We start from the raw sequence: 14,562 nt of genomic DNA, 5'->3' as shown, positions 1-14,562 counted from the left end.
CCGAACTAAAACCAAGTTTCCTCAAATTTAGTAAAATTTCTTATAAAATGATAATTCTGACATCATTTATTATAGAAAGCTTATCATACATACGAATAGCTCTTGGCATAGAAAAATATTTTAGTTCATTCGTACTAAGAAGTATTCAATCCTTTTAAAACTTAAGGAGACACACTTATTAGAATATAGGAAATTTTCCTATATTTCTTTTATCTACCTGTAATCGATAACTGTCATCGATGTAATCGGTATGTTTGCGCGTGGGTTGTTTTTTAGTTGGACTCGCGTTGTTACACTGGTAGAAAAAGTTTCGTTATATTAATGAAATGTGTCATTAAAATTGAGCCAATGAAACAAATTCATTGATATAACGAAATTTTTCGTTATTATAACGAAATTTCTGTTAGTCAACGAAACGTTTCGTACTATCAACGAATATTTTCATTGTATGAATAAAAAGGTTTCATTGTATCAATGAAAAATTTTCGTTGGCTCAATTTTAATGAAATTTTCTTTGGGTGTATGGTATACGGAGGGATTGTTAAAAAATAATGTAGTAAAACAATATAATAAATAACAAATAAAATATTTATTATTTTAAATTAGTGAGAGCATTTTTCGTTTTTCAAAATTATTGAACATAAATAACAAACAATAAGTCTATCTATGTTCGTGATGGTGTATAAAGGAAGAAAACAGCAACAGAATAACAACCCATTCATTCCTCTTAATTTTGGAATCTTCAATTATCAGGTAACATTCATACAGTGACGCTAACCTTTTGTGAAAAAATTGGTTTATGATTTTTTATATTTGTAGGTGTTGAAATTGTAAAAGCCCAATAAACACAAACGTTTGAAAAATGCTAAATTTCAACAATTTTTCAAACTTTTTTTCAAAGGATTAGGGTAATATTCAAGTTGAGAAATTGTTGAGAAAATCGCGTTCTCAACAAAAAACAGACATTACCCTCAACAGTGAAATTCAACACATTAGCAATTATATCTCAAGTGTTATCCTCAAATTGAAATGCATCGCTACTCAATAATTTGTCAAACAATTTTCGATGCGAGTTCAAATTCAAAATTAACATCGTTGCAAATACTTTTCAACCTAAATTTGTATGAATGATATCCCCACTTCAAATAGAAAGTCAAAGCCAAAATTCTATGAATTTTGTATAATTTATTCATTTTCATCAAAATAAAATATATAATAATAATACACTACACTACATAATACACTACAATACCAATTGATAAATAATAATCTTATTAAACATATCAACAAATAAGAACAAAAAAAAAACAAACAAACAACAAAACTTTAAATATCTTAAACATTATTAGTAAAAACTTTTGCATTGATAATTCGATTTCCTTCCTTTTGGTTCCTTCCTTTTATTAACATGCGAGCAATTTGAAATTAGGAACGTACTGGACCGCGTGTGAGAATTGATTTTCAGCAGAAGGAATTCACAAACTATCCATTTTAAACTGATAATAGCATATGAATTAAACTGACGATGTGATGCACATTTTCATCCAGAAGTTGTTGATTTCAACAATTTGTTGTTTTTAACAATTTTAATTGGTTGCACTTGTAATGTTTCTGGAAACTTTTTCTTGTCGATAAGCCACTCAATTTTCATTGGTCAGCTTCTTATTGTTTGCAAGAATGTAGCATCCAAAGATTTTAGTTTTCTGCAAAGAGATTTAAATTTAGTAACTTCTTTAAAGTGTTGATTTAATTTTTCGTATTGACGTACCAATTATTATAAACTATTTGAAGCAGTTCCAGTTAATTGTCCACCATTTTTTCATTGGTCAGCTTTTTAATGTTTTCAAGAACGTAGAATCCATAATTTTAGTTTTCTGCAAAGAGATATACATTTAGTGACTTCCTTAAAGTTTTATTTCATTTTTTATTTTCACTTACCTATTTTTATATACTATTTGGTTATTTGTCTAAAATTTTCCATTTTTTTATTTCTTGCAATTGACCACGAACTTCGTTGCACAAATAAGTATTGAAAACCACATGGTTTTTTCGTTGCATTTTAGGGTAGTGTTTTGTCAAAGTTTTCTCATATCATCTTCAACACCTTTTCAAAGATTTCGTCAACATTTTGGCAAATTGGAAGTAATTCGCAAACAATTTGAAGATGTATTGAAGATGAGCTATTTCAAGTCAAGTTGAATTTATGTTGAAAATTATATTTACCCTCAAACTGAAAAGTTGTTCCATTTGAAAAACGCTCATTCTGTGTTTATTGGGAGGAGGACAAAATCGTTACGCAGCATCTTATTAACCCGTTCACTACCGAAATAAACCTAATGATAAAAACTTTTATTTTTCTTCTTTTTTTACTTGTACTAACAGCATGTAGAACAAAAATTGCCATTTTGAAAACCTACCTCAATTACTTCAAGAGCTATATGAGCTTGTTCTGAAAACTTGATTCTTGAATTGTGACCAAATGGCCTTACGAAAATAAGCGCTATTTGGCCTATAATATCATTCAAAGTGTGCGAAAAAATACAAAAAAGAACCCGTACAAATATCAGCTATAATTGTTGTATAAATGTCCATTTACTAGAAACATACAGTACAAAAATTGTCTCAAATTTTCGTATTTTTCGTTTATTGTTAAAGAAGTTTATAAAAATGTATTTTAGACCTCACCAATATGGACAATATATATAGCTTATTTAGATGAAAGCCTCTACTTTAAAATAACATCGAGAAATAAATCGAAACTAAGTGGGAAAATATAATTTGGTGTCTTTTTCGCATGTCCTTCTAAGTGGACATCAGTAGTGAAAGGGTTAATAGTGAAAGGAACAAGAAGAAGAAAAGCATTACATTTTACAGTTGGTAACTTTACATGGATATTGGAAATAGCGGACTAATAAACTAATATTTCAAGGCCAGTCGATACTGTTAATTCTTAATAAATATATTTATTAATATATTAATAAAACATGTCTTTTATTGGAGAAAAACAAAACCTATATAAATAAATAAAACTGCATTTAAAAACGAAGGTAAACAGTTCTAATTTTGAAGTAAAAGGTTTACCACAAATATGTAAGATTTGTCCAAATCAATGAAAAAGTTCAATAAAATCATTCCATATATGAATTTAATTCAGTTAAATTTTTTCATTCTGTAGTATAACCCCCATATACAAAAAAAAATTAAAGAAAACTTCAAGACTACTGTTACCATATAAATTCCTTCGATAAACTGTCAATAAATTATTTTACATGTGGGCATAAGGGTACATAAATATAGGAAAATGTTAACTAATATATGGAATGCATTCTACCTAATTTCAACGAAAATCACATCGTTATACGAAGTTCAACTTTCTTTACAATTAGTTCATTTTAACTTAAAGAAGGGGTCACTTTTTTCTGGGTGTAGGGATGCCAGATTTTGAAGAGGCGAAAAGAGCACTTTCAGGTTATAAAAAATAGCACATTTTTTAAATAAAATAAAAACGTTTAATACCAATTTATTGTTTTTATTATTTATTCTTACAGTACAGTATATATATATATATATATATATATATATATATATATATATATATATATATATATATATATATATATATATATATATATATATATATATATATATATATATATATATATATATATATATATATATATATATATATATATATATATTATATATATATATATATATATATATATATATATATATATATATATATATATATAAATATATATATAAATATATATATATATATATATATATATATATATATATATATATATATATATATATATATATATATATATATATATATATATATATATATATATATATATATATATATATAAATATTTATATATATATATATATATATATATATAAATATATATATATAAATATATATATATATATATATATATATATATATATATATATATATATATATATATATATATATATATATATATATATATATATATATATATATATATATATATATATATATATATATATATATATATATATATATATATATATATATATATATATATATATATCGGTCCACTATTTACGAGGTCGGCTCGGAAACTTCTTAGCTTATCAATGAAAGAGGTTACTGGCGGACGTTAACTTAAGCTGTCTGCTAATGTTTTTGGAACAATCTGCACCCTCACAAAAAATCGCTTCTGTTACATATACTCCCAAACATATTTTGCTTCAAGCATATACATTTTTGGGTATTGCCCAAACATTTATATGTTTGATCTCTACCAATATATAATATGTTTGAAAGCATATTGGTCTAAACAATATATGTTTGGGTAGTCTAAGTTCCAAACATTTTGTATTTTTGCATCCAAATTCAATAATGTTGTCTTCCAAAAAACAATATGTTATTATGTGACCATATAATATGTTTGGAAGCATTTTGCACCCAAAAATATTATATGCTTAAAAAAAATTCTCCCAAACAATATTGTGCTCAAAATTTTATTAATTTATTTATATATTTACAATCATAATGAATTATGAAAATAAACAGGTAATATAGGTGCTAACAACATAGGTTTTCGACCTGAATGCTCAAAATTTTGTTTCTGCCCAATTGTATATTCCCCGACATCTTTCTCACTTCCACGAGATTTTTTGGTTCTTAGCACCTTTTTCTGTAATACAAACATTGTAGAAGAAATTATTCAATTTTATGATTTTTTTTTTTTTTATTTTAATTTTACCTTTTGCCGGACGGGGATTCGAACAGCGGACCACACAGTTTGTAAGGATCAAAGAAGTAGCTGATCAATTGCCCAAGGAAAAATAAAATGTTAATTTTGTAATAACAAGCAACAACCACCAACTTAATTCAATATCGCTCCCTGTTAAATAGCGCTCCAAGCTACTAAACACATATATGTTTATAGGCTATTTCTAAATTAATATATGTTTGCATCCAAGCATATTATATTTACAAACATTTTATGTCCCAAACATAATATGTTCTAACATATTAACATATATGTCCCAAACATGTTATGCTAGTTTATGAACATTATATGCTTGCACTCAAAAATATTGTGTTTAAAAATTTGTGTTTCAAACATATAATGTTTATAGCCAAACATATGAAAAACAGTCTTTTTCATCCGTGTGGTTGGTTCAACAGAAGAAAATAATCGAGAAGGTTCAGCGGTTAAAACTAGAAGTGCCCATATGTAATAGGTACTTTTAGTTAATGTGGTATCACAATGGACTGAATAGTCTAAGTGAGCCTGAATCTTAATCGGGCTGCCATTTTAACCTAACCTAAGAAAGGCAGTCACTCGAATTAGAATGAATTTGGGTTTTTCTATTTTTGAAAGTTCGTTTCGTTTGTACGAGTATGAGAATACATTAATTACATTAGTTTACAAAATAAAAATTTTTCATGTACATTTGATGAGATGCGACTGTTATGTATTTTGATCTGCTTAATTCGAAAAAATTTTAATTTTAAATTTTAAATTTTTTTTTTTATGGAACAGCTTTTGAGATATCTCGTTATTTTTAATTTTTTACTTTACCAATTATATCTCGAGTTAGAAATGTCCGATTATATCGTTGTTGATACTTAAATGAAAGGTATTGAAATGACGAATAGTCGTGTGTAATTGGATCTGTGATAAGTTAAGTGGTCGATGCAAAAAGTCATATTAAAACAAGTATATACGGCCGTAAGTTCGGCCAGGCCAAAGCTTATGTACCCTCCACCATGGATTCGTAGAAACTTCTACTAAAGACTGTCATCCACAATCGGATTACTTGGGTTGCGGTAACGCTTGCCGATGGCAAGGTATCTTAAAACCTCCTAACACCGTCTTCTAAATTATAAGTAATTTACGTGGTATATATTAAAATAAAAAACAAAAAAACGATTAAATACGTATATAATTCAGTTTGATACAATTTTCTATAGAAATAACATTTTAACAAAATTTTCTATAGAAACAAAATTTTGACAAAATTTTCTATAGAAATAAAATTTTGATAACATTTTCCATAGAAATAAAATTTTGACAAAATTTTCTATAGAAATAAAGTTTTGACAAAATTTTCTATAGAACTAAAATTTTGACAAAATTTTCTATAGAAATAAAATTTTGGTAAATTATTTTTGGTTCGAGTGGCAACCATGATTATGAATCGATATGGACCAATTTTTGTGTGATTGGGGATCGGCTATATATAACTATAGATCGATATGGACCAATTTTGGAATGGTTGTTAGCGGCCATATACTAACACCACGTTCCTAATTTGGACCGGATCGGATGAATTTTGCTCCTCCAAGAGGCTCCGGAGGTCAAAATTGGAGAACGGTTTATATGGGGGCTATATATAATTATGGGCCAATATGGACCAATTTTTGCATGGTTGTTAGAGACCATATACCAACGCCATGTATCAAATTTCAGCAGGATCGGATGAAATTTGCTTCTCTTAGAAGCTCCGCAAGCCAAATCTGGGGATCAGTTTATATGGGGGCTATATATAATTATGGACCGATGTGGACCAATTTTTGCATGGTTGTTAAAGACCATATACCAACACCATGTACCAAATTTCAGCAGGATCAGATGAAATTTGCTTCTCTTTGAGGATCCGCAAGCCAAATCTGGGAATCGGTTTATATATATAATTATGGACCGATGTGGACCAATTTTTGCGTGGTTGTTCCTCCAGCTTCAGTTCATTATTTGGATTGTTCTTTTGTCTCTGGAGTATAGTAGTGGATCCATGTCTCATCAACAGTTATGAAACGACACTTCAAATCCATTTTATTTCGCTTAAAATCCAAACAAGCTTGAGAAATGTTCATTCTTATGCGTTTTTGATCGACTGTTAACAAATGCGGCACCCATCTTGCAGAAAGCTTTTTCATCTGTAGTTCTTCATGCAAACTTAATGGACTCGGTCATTTGAGATGTCCATGATATTAGCTCTTTCACGCACTTTTATTTGTCGATCATTTAATCCCATATCATAGGTTAGGTTAGGTTGTATCATGCACTTTGGCTACAAGTTCTGTTGTTGTAGTGGACGTCCAAAAACGTGGTTCATCTTCAATGCTTGTACGACCACGTTTAAATTCAGCAACCCAATTTTTTACTGTTGCATATGAAGGAGCACTTTCACTTAACACATTCACCATATCATTATGAATTTCTTGTCCAGATAAACCTTTTTATGTAAATATTTAATGGCAGCACTCATTTCTAATTTTTCCATTGTAAAAAAATTGCGGATGCGTCTGTTTTGAACACCTGTTTCTATATGAAGGAGTTGCCAGATCGAAATAAAATTTAACATGTGTACATAACAGAGATGGAAGTTTCCATATATTCTCTAACAACCACGCAAAAATTGGTCCACATCGGTCCATAATTATATATATAAACCGATTCCCAGATTTGGCTTGCGGAGCCTCAAAGAGAAGCAAATTTCATCTGATCCTGCTGAAATTTGGTACATGGTACATGTTGGTATATGGTCTTTAACAACCATGCAAAAATTGGTCCACATCGGTCCATAATTATATATAGCCCCCATATAAACTGATCCCCAGATTTGGCTTGCGGAGCTTCTAAGAGAAGCAAATTTCATCCGATCCTGCTGAAATTTGGTACATGGCGTTGGTATATGGTCTCTAACAACCATGCAAAAATTGGTCCACATAGACTGATAATTATATATAGCCCCCATATAAACCGATCCCCAGATTTGACTTGCGGAGCTTCTAAGAGAAGCAAATTTCATCCGATCCGGTTGAAATTTGGAACATGGTGTTAGTATATGGTCTCTAACAACCGTGCTAGAATTGGTCCATATCGGTCCATATTTATATATAGCCCCCATATAAACCGTTCTCCAATTTTGACCTCCGGAGCCTCTTGGAGGAGCAAAATTCATCCGATCCGGTTCAAATTTGGAACGTGGTGTTAGTATATGGCCGCTAACAACCATTCCAAAATTGGTCCATATCGATCTATAGTTATATATAGCCGATCCCCAATCACACAAAAATTGGTCCATATCGATTCATAATCATGGCTGCCACTCGAGCCAAAAATAATTTACCAAAATTTTATTTCTATAGAAAATTTTGTCAAAATTTTATTTCTATAGAAAATTTTGTCAAAATTTTATTTCTATAGAAAATTTTGTCAAAATTTTATTTCTATAGAAAATTTTGTCAAAACTTTATTTCTATAGAAAATTTTGTCAAAATTTTATTTCTATGGAAAATGTTATCAAAATTTTATTTCTATAGAAAATTTTGTCAAAATTTTATTTCTATAGAAAATTTTGTTAAAATGTTATTTCTATAGAAAATTTTATCAAACTGAATTATATACGTATTTAATCATTTTTTTGTTTTTTATTTTAATATATACCACGTAAATTACTTATAATTTAGAAGACGGTGTTAGGAGGTTTAAAGATACCTTGCCATCGGCAAGCGTTACCGCAGCCCAAGTAATTCGATTGTGGATGACAGTCTTTAGTAGAAGTTTCTTCGCAATCCATGGTGGAGGGTACATAAGCTTTGGCCTGGCCGAACTTACGGTCGTATATATTTGTTTTAATATGACTTTTTGCATCGATATTGTTTGAACCACTTAACTTATCACAGATCCAATTACACACGATTATTCGTCATTTCAATACCTTTCATTTAAGTATCAACAACGATATAATCGGACATTTCTAACTCGAGATATAATTGGTAAAGTAAAAAATTAAAAATAACGAGATATCTCAAAAACTGTTCCATAAAAATTTTTTTAAAATTTAAAATTAAATTTTTTTCGATTTAAGCAGATCAAAATACATAACAGTCGCATCTCATCAAATGTACATGAAAAAATTTTATTTTGTAAACTAATGTAATCAATGAATTCTCATACTCGTACAAACGAAACGAACTTTCAAAAATAGAAAAACCGAAATTCATTCTAATTCGAGTGACTGCCTTTCTTAGGTTAGGTTAAAATGGCAGCCCGATTAAGATTCAGGCTCACTTAGACTATTCAGTCCATTGTGATACCACATTAACTAAAAGTACCGATTACATATGGGCACTTCTAGTTTTAACCGCTGAACCTTCTCGATTATTTTCTTCTGTTGAACCAACTAGATTGTTCCAAAAACATTAGCAGACTGCTTAAGTTAACGTTTTCCAGATCCGCCAGTAATCTGAAGCTATATGCCCCTAAAATTTGTTTACGCCTTACACAAAATGCAGGACACTCACACAAGAGGTGTTTTATTGATTCCGTTTCCTCCGCATCATGACAGCTCATACAATAGTCATTATACTTCGCACCAATAGTTTTTACAAAATCGCCTATCAGGCAGCGACCCGTTATAGCAGATATCAGGAGTGATATCTGGCGTCTCGAGAACACTAGCATATCTAGTGTGCGGTTTAAGTTTAAATGGGGCCATATTTGCTTGGTGTCGTTACAACCCTTGCAATTCTCCCATCGAACATTTGCCATCATGACAGCCTTCTCACGCAGTAAGAGCTTGCAGGTAGCCAGAGGCATACCAACAGATTCTAGTTCCCCTGGAATATGTAAGGTAGTTCCTAGCCTTGCTAGCTCATCTGCTTCGATGTTCCCCGGTATGTTCCTATGGCCAGGCACCCATATTAGGTGAATATTGTGCTGCTCAGCCATCTCATTGAGAGATGGCCGTTTTCGAGTTGAGGAACACAGAGTCCAAGGATTTTATTGCAGGTTGACTGTCTGAGTATATATATTAATGCCCACATTTTTTGGAACATTACTTCTCAGCATTAGCGTAGCTAGACAGTTTTCCTAGGGGGGCTATAGCCCCCCTAGCTAAAAATTTATAGACTGAACTTATAGGTTCAATTAATGTTGTATTTCATAAAATTGAATAAAAAATTAGACATCAAAATAATTCGACAATTAATTTATAATAAAGCAACTGAAAGTAGTTCCACACTTTTCCCAGCAAAAAAATTGTGAGTTGTTCTAAAGGCACAACTTTAAAAGTACTTCCAAAAATGTCCTCAATTATTTCAACTACACAGGAAGTTTTTTACTTCATTTTTTTCATATTTTAATGTGTAATTTTTTGTTTTCTTTTTTTTTCAAATAGTTAAAAAAAAAGAGTAAGAATAAATAAATTGGTACAAATTATTCAAATTTTGCCACAAAACTGCTAAATCCATTATAGAAAAATCGATAATTTTGGAAATTATTCGAGGAAAACGTTTCAAACAAGCGTCAGAATGCATTAAAAATCATAAAAACAATATAAAAATTATTTATTTGGGAAAATATCACAAAATTTTTTAATTCACATTCAAAACACTGAATTCGGATCTCACCTTAAGAAGTGATGCAAATTCATTGCAACGGCTGTTGAAACGGTGGATATTTGTCCTATGACAAGCTCATATTACATTCATTGCTTCTCCGCCAATTTTGCACCACTTCTAGACCCAAAAAGAACATTTTCACTACCTTTTTGGCAAAGCTTTTTCGCAGCATTATTAAGATTTATGAAAGAATAATTTTAATATCAATTACTATTTTTTAATTAAATTGACTAAACTAAATCAATCATAAGTTCAACCACAGATTTATTTCATAAATATCAGACTTCAGACATTGCCATCGGCAACTGCTACCACAACCCAAGTAATTCGATTGTTCATGAAAGTCTTAAGCGGAAAGTTTTTGTGCGATTGTATATACTTGTTTAATTTTTATAAAAATTTAAAAAAAAACTATTGACATTTATTGAAAAATTGAAAATCAGAAATAAAGTTTCAAATTCTGGGGGGGGCTAAAATTTTTCTGGGGGGGTCTAAGCCCCCTCCCCAGAGGCCTTCCTACGCTTATGCTTCTCAGTCAATTCACCACTTCTCTTATTGCTAATATTTCAGCCTGAAAAACACTACAGTAATCAGGTAATCTTTTCGCTATTCGAAGTTCCAGATCTTTAGAATATATATCTTTTATTCCCCGGGGTCCGTGTACCCCACGCCTCACTGTTGGGAATTAGAGTCTCAAACTTATTGTCGAAAAGTGGTCTCGCCAAAGTGTAATCCACTACGTTAGGCACATCTGACATTATTTTGAGGACCGAATTGTGACCGTAACTTTTTTCCGACCACAGCGATAGTTCGCGCAATCGCACAGTCGTTGTTGCAGCTGACTGTTTGGCCAAAATGTCTAAAGGCAATAGATGCAGTATGACATTAAGGGAATTTGTTCCTGTCTTGCTGAATGCACCTGAGATACACAAGCACGCCATACGCTGAACTTTATCTAAACTTGTCGGCTGGTGAAGTGCCGGCCACCAGACTACAACACCATATAGCATTATAGGTCTAACCACTGCCGTGTATAGCCAATGCACAATTTTTGGTTTTAGGCCCCATTTTTTCCCTATTGCCTTTTTGCACGAGTATAAAGCTACCATTGCTTTCCTCGCCCTTTCTTCAATATTAAGCTTAAAGTTCAGCTTCCTGTCCAAACTAACGCCAAGGTATTTTGCACACTCACCAAAGGGAATTTGAATACCCCCTAAGTAAATGGGCCTAACCGTGGGAGTATTGTGATCTTTGCAGTACATGACTAGTTCTGTCTTTGCAGGATTTACCCCAAGACCATTATCTTTCGCCCATTTCTCAGTCATCCGGAGGGCTCTCTGTATAATATCTCTAACTGTTGATGGGAATTTTCCCCTGACTGCTAGCGCCACATCATCTACGTATGCCACCACTTGTATCCTTTCTTTTTCTAGGGAAACCAGAAGGTCGTTTATAGCAATATTCCAAAGAAGAGGTGATAGAACTCCTCCTTGAGGAGTGCCTCCGTTCACATACCTTTGTATGTTTGCTTGTCCTAGTGTGGCTGAAATGCGTCTCTTCCTTAGAAGTTCGTCTAACAGCCTAAGTATACCTGGATCAACATTCAGAGTTGTCAGTCCATTTAATATCGAGCTCGGATGGACGTTATTGAACGCCCCTTCGATGTCTAGAAACAACCGTCACATCAGCCGTTTCACCCCAGTGGGTGTCTTTGAATTTCTCTGCATGGTGGCCTAATATCCCACCACACTTGAAGTAGTAGGAAGTTAGTAGGTACTTATTACGATGATTTTATCCGCTATTAAAAACACGTCCGTTCCGTTCGGCGGTTGAATGCCTTTCTTTCGAATGAGATTCATTCGATATACAGGAACAGGGCATAAATGTCTTTTCGACAAATTCAAGAAAATTTAATTTATTTCTTTCGCTTATTAAAGAAAATTTTGTAGTTTGAAGGGAAACAAGTATATACGGCCGTAAGTTCGGCCAGGCCGAAGCTTATGTACCCTCCACCATGGATTGCGTAGAAACTTCTACTGAAGACTGTCATCCACAATCGAATTACTTGGGTTGCGGTAACACTTGCCGATGGCAAGGTATCTTAAAACTTCCTAACACCGTAATATATACCACATAGTCCATACGTGGTATATATTAAACTAAAAAGGCCGATTAAATACGTATATAATTAAGTTTAAAGTATCTATAGAAATAAAATTTTGACAACATTTTCTATAGAAGTAAAATTTGGAAAAAAATTTCTACAGAAATAAAATTTGGAAAAAATTTTCTATAGAAATAAAATTTGGAATCAATTTTCTATAGAAATAAAATTTTAACAAAATTTTCTATAGAAATAAAATTTTGACAAAAATTTCTATAGAAATAACATTTTGACAATGTTTTCTATAAAAATAAAATTTTGGTAGATTATTTTTGGCTCGAGTGGCAACCATGATTATGAACCGATATGTACCAAGTTTTGTGTGATTGGGGATCGGCTATATATAACTGTAGACCGATACGGACCAATTTTGGCATGGTTATTAGCGGCCTTATACTAACACCACGTTGCAAATTTCAACCGGATCGGATGAATTTTGCTCCTCCAAGAGGCTCCTGAAATCAAATCTGGGGAACGGTTTATATGGGGGCTATATATAATTATGGACCGATATGGACCAATTCTTGCGTGTTTCTCAGAGACCACATTCTAACACCATGTTCCAAATTTCAACTGGATCGGATGAATTTTGCTCCTCCAAGAGGCTCCGGAGGACAAATCTGGGAATCGATTTATATGGGGGCTATATGTAATTATGGACCTATATGGACCAATTTCTGCATGATTGTTAGAGACCATATACGTACACCACGTACCAAATTTCAGCAGGATCGGATGAAATGTGCTTCTCTTAGAGCAATCGCAAGCCAAATTTTGGGGGTCCGTTTATATGGGGGCTATACTTAAAAGTGGACCAATATGGACCAATTTTTGCATGGTTGTTAGAGACCATATAGTAACACCATGTACCAAATTTCAGCCGGATCGGATGAAATTTGCTTCTCTTAGAGCAATCGCAAGCCAAATTTGGGGGTCCGTTTATATGGGGGCTATACGTAAAAGTGGACCGATATGGCCCATTTGCAATACCATCCGACCTACATCAATAACAACTACTTGTGCCAAGTTTCAAGTCGATTGCTTGTTTCGTTCGGAAGTTAGCGTGATTTCAACAGACGGACGGACATACTCAGATCGACTCAGAATTCCACCACGACCCAGAATATATATACATTATTGGGTCTTAGAGCAATATTTCGATGTGTTACAAACGGAATAACGAAGTTAATATACCCCCATCCTATGGTGGAGGGTATAAAAATTGGAGTTGATTTTTTTTTATCAAGCAACTAATTAATAAATCATAACAAAATCTTTATGAAAATTTTTTATCAAAGACAAAATCTATAAAGAAATTCAAAATATCAATGCAAAACTTTATCAAATTTTCAATAATTTTTGATAAATATTTTTATCAAAATTTAATAAAACGTATTTTTTCTGTGTAGAAAAAATCCTGATATTGTATTGCCATCTATGACCCTGATCACAAGTTATTGCCTTACGGAGAAATTCTTGCATACGATCCATGGTGAATGTTACGAGGGTTGCCTTTTATATCTAGGAGTGTTGCAATCTGCCAACTGACCGCTCCATTGTAAATCTTGACATTTTTGAGGTTATACGTATTCAGAAGGTTTGGAATACGAGCTCTATTTGTGTAATTTACGGCAACTTATGTTAAAAGATTCATCTCGCCCAAAAATGGAAGTAAATCGTAAACACTTTCGTGCGATTAGTTTTTGCAACATTCGACGTGGAACCAGTTTTTTGATGGTATGGTGAATTCAACCAAGGTCGTAGTTCATTCCAAGACGAATTTCGTGAAGATCGGTCTAAAATCTGTCATTGTTCCGGAAACCATTGATGCTGTGCGACAACTGATGTTACATTACCCATTTATGGAATCAGCATACATTCAATATTGCATGAACATTTGTTTGCCAGTTATCTTCCAAGAAATCAGGAAAACCAACTCTCTTCACTACAACAATGCGACCTCTCACACTCGGCTCAAATA

At 32.0% G+C, this 14,562-nt stretch overlaps 1 long non-coding RNA gene across 1 annotated transcript; it reads right to left on the bottom strand.

The window, feature by feature from the left end:
• Positions 1–1,363: 1,363 nt before the first annotated feature.
• LOC142234932 (uncharacterized) lies at positions 1,364–2,288 on the bottom strand. Its single transcript, XR_012721750.1, has 4 exons — positions 2,224–2,288; positions 1,939–2,104; positions 1,769–1,874; positions 1,364–1,703 (listed from the first exon to the last, which is right to left on the bottom strand). It is a non-coding gene; the product is annotated as an uncharacterized LOC142234932 (long non-coding RNA).
• Positions 2,289–14,562: the final 12,274 nt, after the last annotated feature.

Source organism: Haematobia irritans, chromosome 4 (assembly GCF_050003625.1).
Source record: "Haematobia irritans isolate KBUSLIRL chromosome 4, ASM5000362v1, whole genome shotgun sequence".
NCBI classification, from domain to species: Eukaryota; Metazoa; Arthropoda; class Insecta; order Diptera; family Muscidae; genus Haematobia; species Haematobia irritans.
The sequence above is the reverse complement of the archived record's forward strand: the minus strand, read 5'-3'. Positions and strand labels throughout refer to the sequence as shown.